This window comes from Coregonus clupeaformis, unplaced genomic scaffold, assembly GCF_020615455.1.
Source record: "Coregonus clupeaformis isolate EN_2021a unplaced genomic scaffold, ASM2061545v1 scaf0036, whole genome shotgun sequence".
Classification (NCBI taxonomy): Eukaryota; Metazoa; Chordata; class Actinopteri; order Salmoniformes; family Salmonidae; genus Coregonus; species Coregonus clupeaformis.
Genome location: NW_025533491.1, coordinates 964,170 through 977,469, shown reverse-complemented (window position 1 = coordinate 977,469; position 13,300 = coordinate 964,170).

Sequence of the window (13,300 nt, the reverse complement as noted above, 5' to 3'; positions counted from 1 at the left end):
CCCCACCCCCCCGCTTCTCCTTCACCCAAATTCAGACAGATTATGTTCTGAAAGGGCTGCAAAATCTGGACCCCTACAAATCAGCTGAGCTAGACAATCTGGACCCTTTCTTTCTAAAGTTAGCCACCGAAATTGTCGCAACCCCTATTACTAGCCTGTTCAACCTCTCATTCGAATCGTCTGAGATTCCCAGAGATTGGAACGCTGCCACGGTCATCCCCCTCTTCAAAGGGGGTGACACTCTAGATCCAAACTGTTACAGACCTATATCCATCCTGCCCCGCCTTTCGAAAGTATTTGAAAGCCAAGTGAACAAACAGATCACCGACCATTTTGAATCCCACCGTACCTTCTCTGCTAAACAATCTGGTTTCCGAGCTGGTCATGGGTGCACCTAAGCCACGCTCAAGGTCCTAAACGATATTATAACCACGATCGATAAAAGACAGTACTGTAAAGCCGTCTTCATCGACCTGGCCAAAGGCTTTGGACTCTGTCAATCACCGCATTCTTATTGAAAGACTAAATAGCCTTGGTTTCTCAAATGACTGCCTCGCCTGGTTCACCAACTACTTCTCAGATAGAGTTCAATGTGTCAAATCGGAGGGCCTGTTGTCTGGACCTCTGGTAGTCTCTATGGAGGTTCCACAGGGTTCAATTCTCGGGCTGACTCTATTCTCTGTGTATATCAATGATGTCGCTCTTGCTGCTGGTGACTCTCAGATCCACCTCTACGCAGACATTTTGTATACATCTGGCCCTTCATTGGACACTGTGTTAACAAACCTCCAAACAAGCTTCAATGCCATACAACACTCCTTCCGTAGCCTCCAATTGCTCTTAAACGCTAGTAAAACTAAATGCATGCTCTTCAATCGAACGCTGCTTGCACCCGCCCGCCCGACTAGAATCACTACTCTCGGCGGGTCTGACTTAGAATATGTGGACAACTACAAATACCTAGGTGTCTGGTTAGACCGTAAACTCTCCTTCCAGACTCACATAAAGAATCTCCAATCCAAAGTTAAATCTAGAATCGGCTTCTTATTTCACAACAAAGCCTCCTTCACTCATGCTGCCAAACATGTCCTCGTAAAACTGACTATCCTACCGATCCTTGACTTCGGCGATGTCATTTACAAAATAGCTTCCAACACTCAACTCAGCAAATTGGATGTGGTCTATCACATTGCTATCCGTTTTGTCACCAAAGCCCCACATGTAATTATCCCACCCAACTACCTCATCCCCATATTGTTATTTATTTTGCTCATTTGCACCCCAGTATCTCTATTTGCACATCATCTTCTGCACATCTATCACTCCAGTGTTAATACTAAATTGTAATTATTTTGCACTATGGCCTATTTATTGCCTTACCTCCATAACTTACTACATTTGCACACACTGTATATATATTTTATATTTTTCTATTGTGTTATTGACTGTACGTTTTGTTTACCCCATATGTAACTCTGTGTTGTTGTTTTTATCGCACTGCTTTGCTTTATCTCGGCCAGGTCGCAGTTGTAAATGAGGACTTGTTCTCAACTGGCTTACCTGGTTAAATAAAGGTGAAATAAATAAAAAACTTGAAGGAGCTGGAGAAGTTTTGCCTTGAAGAATGGGCAAAAATCCCAGTGGCTAGATGTGCCAAGCTTATAGAGACAGAACCCAAGAGACTTGCAGCTGTAATTGCTGCAAAAGGTGTCTCTACAATGTATTGACTTTGGGGGGGGGTAAATAGCTATGCATGCAAGTTTATTTTATTTTTTTCTTATTTAAAAAATATTTTTCATCTTCAAAGTGGTAGGCATGTTGTGTAAATCAAATGATACAACCCCCCAAAAAATCAATTTTAATTCCAGGTTGTAAGGCAACAAAATAGGAACAATGCCAAGGGGGTTAATACTTTCGCAAGCCACTGTAAAGGACCGTTGGTTAAGATTTCAGAAATATCCACTGCTGCTTTTTTCCATGTGTCCAGAGTGGATCCAGGCCGTGGAGAGCTCCGTAAGTACAATTTCCTTAAATGTGAGCAACCATACTAGTTCTGTTCTCATATCCTCCAGATCTGACAACACCTGTATATAGCTTTGATTGTTGGCTGTGTTCTGCTGTATGTTCTGTGTTTTGGATTGTTTTAATTATTATTATTTTTTTTATTTTTATTTTTTCAAATGAGCATGTGTGTGTGAGAAAAGCAGTTTACAAATTAAATGAATTATTATTGTTATTGTTGTTGTTACTTTTGTCAGGAAGAAGGAAGAGACTGTTGTCATGGTAACCTGACAGCTGCATGTTCATGATCAGAGTTTCCACTGCTTTCATTTCTTCACAACCTCAAGTTAGCAACTTTCCATAGCCTACTTGTAAATCATTTGTAATGACTGGTAATTATGAGCTGGGTAGAAAAATAAATCCATTATTAATGTGTTTATGCAGGTCCTAAGAAACATATTAAGACTAATAACATTTATTTAAAGAAAATAGAATAACATATAGTGCCTTCAGAAAGTATTCACACCCATAAACTTTTTCCACATTTTGTTGTGTTACAGCCTGAATTTATTTAAAAATGGATTTTAAAAAGATTGAGGAAATGTCACTGGCCTATTAATTATTAACTTTTATTTGATCAGGGCCAATGGTGCCCTGAGAGAACAAGATAAATAATATAACAAGATCCAGTAACAATTACATTACAGCAGAACCTCACCAACATCACAGCATCAGAAACTAGTTACTAAATCAATCGAAACAATTGCAATACACCATAATGTGAACGTGGAATTATGTTTTTCAAAAAAATATCTAATTAAGTATCCAACCCCTTTGGTATGGCAAGCTTAAATAACGTTAGGAGTAAAGATGTGCTTAACAAGTCACATAATAATTTGCATGGAGTCACTGTGTGCAATAATAGTGGTTAACATGATTTTTGAATGACCACCTCATCTCTGTACCCTAAACATTCAATTATCTGTAAGGTCCCTCAGTCGAACAGTGAATTTCAAACACAGATTCAAACGCAAAGACCAGAGAGGTTTTCCAACGCCTCGCAAAGAACGGCACCTATTGGTCGATGGGTAAAACATTAAAAAGCAGACATTGAATATCCCTTTGAGCATGGTGAAGTTATTAATACACTTTGGATGGTGTATCAATACACCCAGTCACTAATAATAATAATAATAATAATAATTATTATTATTATTATTATTATTATTATTATTATTATTATTATTATTATTATTATTATTATTATTATTATTATTATAATTATTAGAACAAGGAATACCTGGGATAGGTACCCCCAAAAAAAAAACATTGTAAAGTGGTTATCCCACTGGCTATAAAGCGTCTGCTAAATGACGTAAATGTAAATATAACAATCCCAAACACAGAACATACAATAGAACACAGACAACAATCACTAAACAACTAAATCTTGTAATGAATAATGTGGAAATTGAGCAAGTTGAGGAGACTAAACTGCTTGGAGTAACCCTGGATTGTAAACTGTCATGGTCAAAACATATTGATACAACAGTAGCTAGGATGGGGAGAAGTCTGTCCATAATAAAGCGCTGCTCTACCTTCTTAACAACACTATCAACAAGGCAGGTCCTACAGGCCCTAGTTTTGTCGCACCTGGACTACTGTTCAGTCGTGTGGTCAGGTGCCACAAAGAGGGACTTAGAAACATTGCAGTCGGCTCAGAACAGGGCACCAAGTGTTGACAAGCTGAATGTACCGAGCTGTCTGGACACCCATGCATACCCCAACATGAGTAGTCCAGAACAGACTATGAGAGGTGCACAGTACTACATAGAGCCATGACTACATGGAACTCTATTCCACATCAGGTAACTGATGCAAGCAGTAGAATCACTGCATCGCGGTGCTAGCTGTGCCACTAGAGATCCTGGTTCGAATCCAGGCTCTGTCGTAGCCGGCCGCGACCGGGAGACCCATGGGGCGGCGCACAATTGGCACAGCGTCGTCCAGGGTAGGGGAGGGAATGGCCGGCAGGGATGTAGCTCAGTTGGTAGAGCATGGCGTTTGCAACGCCAGGGTTGTGGGTTCGATTCCCACGGGGGGCCAGTATGATTAAAAAAATAAAAATAATAATAATAATAATGTATGCACTCACTAACTCTGGATAAGAGCGTCTGCTAAATGACAAAATAATAATAATAATAATATCAGATTTAAACAACAGATAAAAATAGACCTTATGGAACAGCGGAGACTGAGAAGAGACACACACATACACACACACACAAGCGCTAGCACACGCACTCTACACACACATACATTGTAATATTGTGCATCTTCTGTACCCGAATTGTATTAAATATGTAAACAAAGAAATGTAACCTTTACCATTACAAATGTAGACATAGACGACAGAGAAAAGCCGACCCCAAAAATAATTTGTGATGCCTTTAAGGTGTACATTAGGGGAATGATAATCTCATTCTCTGCAAGTTAAATCTGATTTAGAAATTAAAATTTCTAAAAACCAGTTTTTGCTTTGTCATTATGGGGTATTGTGTGTAGATTGATGAGGGAAAAAAACTATTTAATCCATTTTAGAATAAGGCTGTAACGTAACAAAATGTGGAAAAAGTCAAGAGGTCTGAATACTTTCCGAATGCATGTAAAATATATATATATATTAAATACATGTAAAAAAATATATATATAACTGACTCATCCTACAATGTGATTTTCTGGAGAAAAAAAATCTCATTTTGTCTGTCATAGTTGACGTGTACCTATTATGAAAATTACAGGCCTCTCTCACCTTTTTAAGTGGGAGAACTTGCACAATTGGTGGCTGACTAAATACTTTTTTCCCCCACTGTATATATATAATAATATTTCCTGATCTTTCTTATATCTCTCACATACAGGACCGACACATCAGAACAAACTTCCTTTAGATTTGTCTTTGGGACTATCTGTTGTTCCATGTAGTGAATCTGTTATTCAATGTGTTTGTATGGGCTAATAGCAGTAAGGACTATCTGTTGTTCCATGTAGTGAATCTGTTATTCAATGTGTTTGTATGGGCTAATAGCAGTAAGGACTATCTGTTGTTCCATGTAGTGAATCTGTTATTCAATGTGTTTGTATGGGCTAATAGCAGTAAGGACTATCTGTTGTTCCATGTAGTGAATCTGTTATTCAATGTGTTTGTATGGGCTAATAGCAGTAAGGACTATCTGTTGTTCCATGTAGTGAATCTGTTATTCAATGTGTTTGTATGGGCTAATAGCAGTAAGGACTATCTGTTGTTCCATGTAGTGAATGTGTTATTCAATGTGTTTGTATGGGCTAATAGCAGTAAGGACTATCTGTTGTTCCATGTAGTGAATGTGTTATTCAATGTGTTTGTATGGGCTAATAGCAGTAAGGACTATCTGTTGTTCCATGTAGTGAATCTGTTATTCAATGTGTTTATATGGGCTAATAGCAGTAAGGACTATCTGTTGTTCCATGTAGTGAATCTGTTTTTCAATGTGTTTGTATGGGTTAATAGCAGTAAGGACTATCTGTTGTTCCATGTAGTGAATCTGTTATTCAGTGTGTTTGTATGGGCTAATTGCAGTAAGACAAACAATTATTGTAGCAAATGAACCTGGGTATCACCTTAAAACAAATCAATATACAGTGAAGGAAAAAAGTATTTGATCCCCTGCTGATTTTGTACGTTTGCCCACTGACAAAGAAATGATCAGTCTATAATTTTAAATGGTAGGTTTATTTGAACAGTGAGAGACAGAATAACAACAAATAAATCCAGAAAAAACGCATGTCAAAAATGTTATAAATTGATTTGCATTTTAATGAGGGAAATAAGTATTTGACCCCTCTGCAAAACATGACTTAGTACTTGGTGGCAAAACCCTTGTGGGCAATCACTGAGGTCAGACGTTTCTTGTAGTTGGCCACCAAGTTTGCACACATCTCAGGAGGTATTTTGTCCCACTCCTCTTTGCAAATCTTCTCCAAGTCATTAAGGTTTCGAGCCTGACGTTTGGCAACTCGAACCTTCAGCTCCCTCCACAGATTTTCTATTGGATTAAGGTCTGGAGACTGGCTAGGCCACTCCAGGACCTTAATGTGCTTCTTCTTGAGCCACTCCTTTGTTGCCTTGGCCGTGTGTTTTGGGTCATTGTCATGGTGGAATACCCATCCACGACCAATTTTCAATACCCTGGCTGAGGGAAGGAGGTTCTGACCCAAGATTTGACGGTACATGGCCCCGTCCATCATCCCTTTGATGCGGTGAAGTTGTCCTGTCCCCTTAGCAGAAAAACACCCCCAAAGCATAATGTTTCCACCTCCATGTTTGACGGTGGGGATGGTGTTCTTGGGGTCATAGGCAGCATTCCTCCTCCTCCAAACACGGCGAGTTGAGTTGATGCCAAAGAGCTCGATTATGGTCTCATCTGACCTCAACACTTTCACCCAGTTCTCCTCTGAATCATTCAGATGTTAATTGGCAAACTTCAGACGGACATGTATATGTACTTTATTGAGCAGGGGGACCTTGCGGGCACTGCAGGATTTCAGTCCTTCACGGCGTAGTGTGTTACCAATTGTTTTCTTGGTGACTATGGTCCCAGCTGCCTTGAGATCATTGACAAGATCCTCCCGTGTAGTTCTGGGCTGATTCCTCACCGTTCTCATTATCATTGTAACTCCACGAGGTGAGATGTTGCATGGAGCCCCATGCAGAGGGAGATTGGCAGGTCTTTTGTGTTTCTTCCATTTGCCAATAATCGCACCAACTGTTGTCACCTTCTCACCAAGCTGCTTGGCGATGGTCTTGTAGCCCATTCCAGCCTTGTGTAGGTCTACAATCTTGTCCCTGACATCCTTGGAGAGCTCTTTGGTCTTGGCCATGGTGGAGAGTTTGGAATCTGATTGATTGATTGCTTCTGTGTACAGGTGTCTTTTATACAGGTAACAAGCTGAGATTAGGAGCACTCCCTTTAAGAGTGTGCTCCTAATCTCAGCTCGTTACCTGTATAAAAGACACCTGGGAGCCAGAAATCTTTCTGATTGAGAGGGGGTCAAATACTTATTTCCCTCATTAAAATGCAAATCAATTTATAACATTTTTGACATGCGTTTTTCTGGATTCTTTTGTTGTTATTCTGTCTCTCACTGTTCAAATAAACCTACCATTAAAATTATAGACTGATCATTTCTTTGTCAGTGGGCAAACATACAAAATCAGCAGGGAATCAAATACTTTTTTCACATCACTGTACTATATTTTCCGCCATTCTGTATATTTCAAGACATGACATAGGGTTCAGTGAGATACATGATGGGTTGGACAATACTCTTCTCCTTAAATTATAAATTATAAAAAAAAAAAAACGTACAATAAAAGACTGGAAATCAGCGTCAATCCTCAGTCATTTACGCAAAGAAAAGTTAATGTGTCAGAAAGAGATACGGGCGATATGGGTGAGGGCTAGAGGGTCTGGACAGCTGTGATAGAGTGAGGTTTGCATGTCTTGTATTGTTTAGAAAATATTAAATAAAATCGTATAAAACAAATATAATAAATAATGACTAGGTCGGTTGGAGGAGGTAAAAGTACAGGCCAGCTACACCTTTCAGATTGAAAGAAAAGGCGGCAACAAGATGGTGGCGGAAAAACGTCTTGGGGTGAAAGGTCAATAAAAGACACAGAGGCAGACCACAGATGCTACACAGAGGGATATACACGGGGCAGACCACAGATAATACACAGTCATAATGTTACATCCTCTCTTTGCACAGTTAGATCCCAACGTCAGGTTTTCAAGAAGCGCTAGTCTCCGTTTATACCCACCAATTGTAGACCCCCTTCCCCTTTCACACACGGTCTCCTGACTCACATGAACAGACACCATTTCTGCTCATCCAATGAAATGTGCCTCATTCAATGACTGGATCCTGTGGACACACTTCATGCCTGATGACCACACCTTTCAGAAACACAGACAGACTGCGTCAATGACCACACCTGACAGAGACAGACAGACTGACAGAGACAGACAGACTGACAGAGACAGACAGACTGACAGAGACGAGGCTCTATGGGCACAACTCAGATGGGTTCAATGACAGCTGAGAGGATGAGGGGTATTTCTTCCTCCTTTCCAAGGTTACTCATTTATCAGGCTCTTCCACATTTAGTAGTTCATCTCTTTTTTTGTCCTGAGAGAGAGAGGGAGGTCAATCTGAATCTGGTCTATAAGGGAGGACGACCTCAGAGAACAGAAGACACAGTGGAAGAGACAGAGAGAGTAACAGAAAGCTGTGTGTGTGGTTGTGTGGTTGTGTGGTTGTGTATGTGTTTGTTTGTATGAGTGCGTGTATGCCTGAGTGAGTGAGTGTGTGTGTCTGGGCCGTCAGTAACTCCCAGGTATTAGCAGGAGGAGATCCTAACACACTGGGCTGTAGTAACTCCCAGGTATTAGCAGGAGGAGATCCTAACACACTGGGCTGTAGTAACTCCCAGGTATTAGCAGGAGGAGATCCTAACACACTGAGCCGTAGTAACTCCCAGGTATTAGCAGGAGGAGATCCTAACACACTGAGCCGTAGTAACTCCCAGGTATTAGCAGGAGGAGATCCTAACACACTGGGCTGTAGTAACTCCCAGGTATTAGCAGGAGGAGATCCTAACACACTGGGCTGTAGTAACTCCCAGGTATTAGCAGGAGGAGATCCTAACACACTGGGCCGTGAGCTGTAGTAACTCCCAGGTATTAGCAGGAGGAGATCCTAACACACTGGGCCGTGAGCTGTAGTAACTCCCAGGTATTAGCAGGATGAGATCCTAACACACTGAGCTGTAGTAACTCCCAGGTATTAGCAGGAGGAGATCCTAACACACTGGGCCGTGAGCTGTAGTAACTCCCAGGTATTAGCAGGAGGAGATCCTAACACACTGGGCCGTGAGCTGTAGTAACTCCCAGGTATTAGCAGTAGGAGATCCTAACACACTGAGCTGTAGTAACTCCCAGGTATTAGCAGGAGGAGATCCTAACACACTGGGCCGTAGTAACTCCCAGGTATTAGCAGGAGGAGATCCTAACACACTGAGCTGTAGTAACTCCCAGGTATTAGCAGGAGGAGATCCTAACACTCTGGGCTGTAGTAACTCCCAGGTATTAGCAGGAGGAGATCCTAACACACTGGGCCGTGAGCTGTAGTAACTCCCAGGTATTAGCAGGAGGAGATCCTAACACACTGAGCTGTAGTAACTCCCAGGTATTAGCAGGAGGAGATCCTAACACACTGGGCCGTGAGCTGTAGTAACTCCCAGGTATTAGCAGGAGGAGATCCTAACACACTGAGCCGTGAGCTGTAGTAACTCCCAGGTATTAGCAGGAGGAGATCCTAACACACTGGGCTGTAGTAACTCCCAGGTATTAGCAGGAGGAGATCCTAACACACTGGGCCGTGAGCTGTAGTAACTCCCAGGTATTAGCAGGAGGAGATCCTAACACACTGAGCTGTAGTAACTCCCAGGTATTAGCAGGAGGAGATCCTAACACACTGGGCCGTGAGCTGTAGTAACTCCCAGGTATTAGCAGGAGGAGATCCTAACACACTGAGCTGTAGTAACTCCCAGGTATTAGCAGGAGGAGATCCTAACACACTGGGCCGTGAGCTGTAGTAACTCCCAGGTATTAGCAGGAGGAGATCCTAACACACTGAGCTGTAGTAACTCCCAGGTATTAGCAGGAGGAGATCCTAACACACTGGGCCGTGAGCCGTAGTAACTCCCAGGTATTAGCAGGAGGAGATCCTAACACACTGAGCTGTAGTAACTCCCAGGTATTAGCAGGAGGAGATCCAAACACACTGGGCCGTGAGCTGTAGTAACTCCCAGGTATTAGCAGGAGGAGATCCTAACACACTGAGCTGTAGTAACTCCCAGGTATTAGCAGGAGGAGATCCTAACACACTGAGCTGTAGTAACTCCCAGGTATTAGCAGTAGGAGATCCTAACACACTGAGCTGTAGTACCTCCCAGGTATTAGCAGGAGGAGATCCTAACACACTGAGCTGTAGTAACTCCCAGGTATTAGCAGGAGGAGATCCTAACACACTGGGCCGTGAGCTGTAGTAACTCCCAGGTATTAGCAGTAGGAGATCCTAACACACTGGGCTGTAGTAACTCCCAGGTATTAGCAGTAGGAGATCCTAACACACTGAGCCGTAGTAACTCCCAGGTATTAGCAGGAGGAGATCCTAACACACTGAGCTGTAGTAACTCCCAGGTATTAGCAGTAGGAGATCCTAACACACTGAGCTGTAGTGACTCCCAGGTATTAGCAGGTGGAGATCCTAACACACTGGGCCGTGAGCTGTAGTAACTCCCAGGTATTAGCAGTAGGAGATCCTAACACACTGGGCCGTGAGCTGTAGTAACTCCCAGGTATTAGCAGTAGGAGATCCTAACACACTGAGCTGTAGTAACTCCCAGGTATTAGCAGTAGGAGATCCTAACACACTGAGCTGTAGTAACTCCCAGGTATTAGCAGTAGGAGATCCTAACACACTGGGCCGTGAGCTGTAGTAACTCCCAGGTATTAGCAGGAGGAGATCCTAACACACTGGGCCGTGAGCTGTAGTAACTCCCAGGTATTAGCAGGAGGAGATCCTAACACACTGAGCTGTAGTAACTCCCAGGTATTAGCAGGAGGAGATCCTAACACACTGGGCTGTAGTAACTCCCAGGTATTAGCAGGAGGAGATCCTAACACACTGGGCCGTAGTAACTCCCAGGTATTAGCAGGAGGAGATCCTAACACACTGGGCTGTAGTAACTCCCAGGTATTAGCAGGAGGAGATCCTAACACACTGGGCCGTGAGCTGTAGTAACTCCCAGGTATTAGCAGGAGGAGATCCTAACACACTGAGCTGTAGTAACTCCCAGGTATTAGCAGGAGGAGATCCTAACACACTGGGCCGTGAGCTGTAGTAACTCCCAGGTATTAGCAGTAGGAGATCCTAACACACTGGGCCGTGAGCTGTAGTAACTCCTAGGTATTAGCAGGAGGAGATCCTAACACACTGGGCTGTAGTAACTCCCAGGTATTAGCAGGAGGAGATCCTAACACACTGGGCTGTAGTAACTCCCAGGTATTAGCAGGAGGAGATCCTAACACACTGGGCCGTGAGCTGTAGTAACTCCCAGGTATTAGCAGGAGGAGATCCTAACACACTGGGCCGTAGTAACTCCCAGGTATTAGCAGGAGGAGATCCTAACACACTGGGCTGTAGTAACTCCCAGGTATTAGCAGGAGGAGATCCTAACACACTGGGCTGTAGTAACTCCCAGGTATTAGCAGTAGGAGATCCTAACACACTGAGCTGTAGTAACTGCCAGGTATTAGCAGTAGGAGATCCTAACACACTGGGCTGTAGTAACTCCCAGGTATTAGCAGTAGGAGATCCTAACACACTGAGCCATAGTAACTCCCAGGTATTAGCAGGAGGAGATCCTAACACACTGGGCTGTAGTAACTACCAGGTATTAGCAGTAGGAGATCCTAACACACTGAGCCATAGTAACTCCCAGGTATTAGCAGGAGGAGATCCTAACACACTGAGCTGTAGTAACTCCCAGGTATTAGCAGGAGGAGATCCAAACACACTGGGCCGTGAGCTGTAGTAACTCCCAGGTATTAGCAGGAGGAGATCCTAACACACTGAGCTGTAGTAACTCCCAGGTATTAGCAGGAGGAGATCCTAACACACTGAGCTGTAGTAACTCCCAGGTATTAGCAGTAGGAGATCCTAACACACTGAGCTGTAGTAACTCCCAGGTATTAGCAGGAGGAGATCCTAACACACTGAGCTGTAGTAACTCCCAGGTATTAGCAGGAGGAGATCCTAACACACTGGGCCGTGAGCTGTAGTAACTCCCAGGTATTAGCAGTAGGAGATCCTAACACACTGGGCTGTAGTAACTCCCAGGTATTAGCAGTAGGAGATCCTAACACACTGAGCCGTAGTAACTCCCAGGTATTAGCAGGGAGGAGATCCTAACACACTGAGCTGTAGTAACTCCCAGGTATTAGCAGTAGGAGATCCTAACACACTGAGCTGTAGTGACTCCCAGGTATTAGCAGGTGGAGATCCTAACACACTGGGCCGTGAGCTGTAGTAACTCCCAGGTATTAGCAGTAGGAGATCCTAACACACTGGGCCGTGAGCTGTAGTAACTCCCAGGTATTAGCAGTAGGGAGATCCTAACACACTGAGCTGTAGTAACTCCCAGGTATTAGCAGTAGGAGATCCTAACACACTGAGCGGTAGTAACTCCCAGGTATTAGCAGTAGGAGATCCTAACACACTGGGCCGTGAGCTGTAGTAACTCCCAGGTATTAGCAGGAGGAGATCCTAACACACTGGGCCGTGAGCTGTAGTAACTCCCAGGTATTAGCAGGAGGAGATCCTAACACACTGAGCTGTAGTAACTCCCAGGTATTAGCAGGAGGAGATCCTAACACACTGGGCTGTAGTAACTCCCAGGTATTAGCAGGAGGAGATCCTAACACACTGGGCACGTAGTAACTCCCAGGTATTAGCAGGAGGAGATCCTAACACACTGGGCTGTAGTAACTCCCAGGTATTAGCAGGAGGAGATCCTAACACACTGGGCCGTGAGCTGTAGTAACTCCCAGGTATTAGCAGGAGGAGATCCTAACACACTGAGCTGTAGTAACTCCCAGGTATTAGCAGGAGGAGATCCTAACACACTGGGCCGTGAGCTGTAGTAACTCCCAGGTATTAGCAGTAGGAGATCCTAACACACTGGGCCGTAGTAACTCCCAGGTATTAGCAGGAGGAGATCCTAACACACTGGGCTGTAGTAACTCCCAGGTATTAGCAGGGAGGAGATCCTAACACACTGGGCTGTAGTAACTCCCAGGTATTAGCAGTAGGAGATCCTAACACACTGAGCTGTAGTAACTGCCAGGTATTAGCAGTAGGAGATCCTAACACACTGGGCTGTAGTAACTCCCAGGTATTAGCAGTAGGAGATCCTAACACACTGAGCCATAGTAACTCCCAGGTATTAGCAGGAGGAGATCCTAACACACTGGGCTGTAGTAACTACCAGGTATTAGCAGGAGGAGATCCTAACACACTGAGCTGTAGTAACTCCCAGGTATTAGCAGGAGGAGATCCTAACACACTGAACTGTAGTAACTCCCAGGTATTAGCAGGAGGAGATCCTAACACACTGGGCCGTAGTAACTCC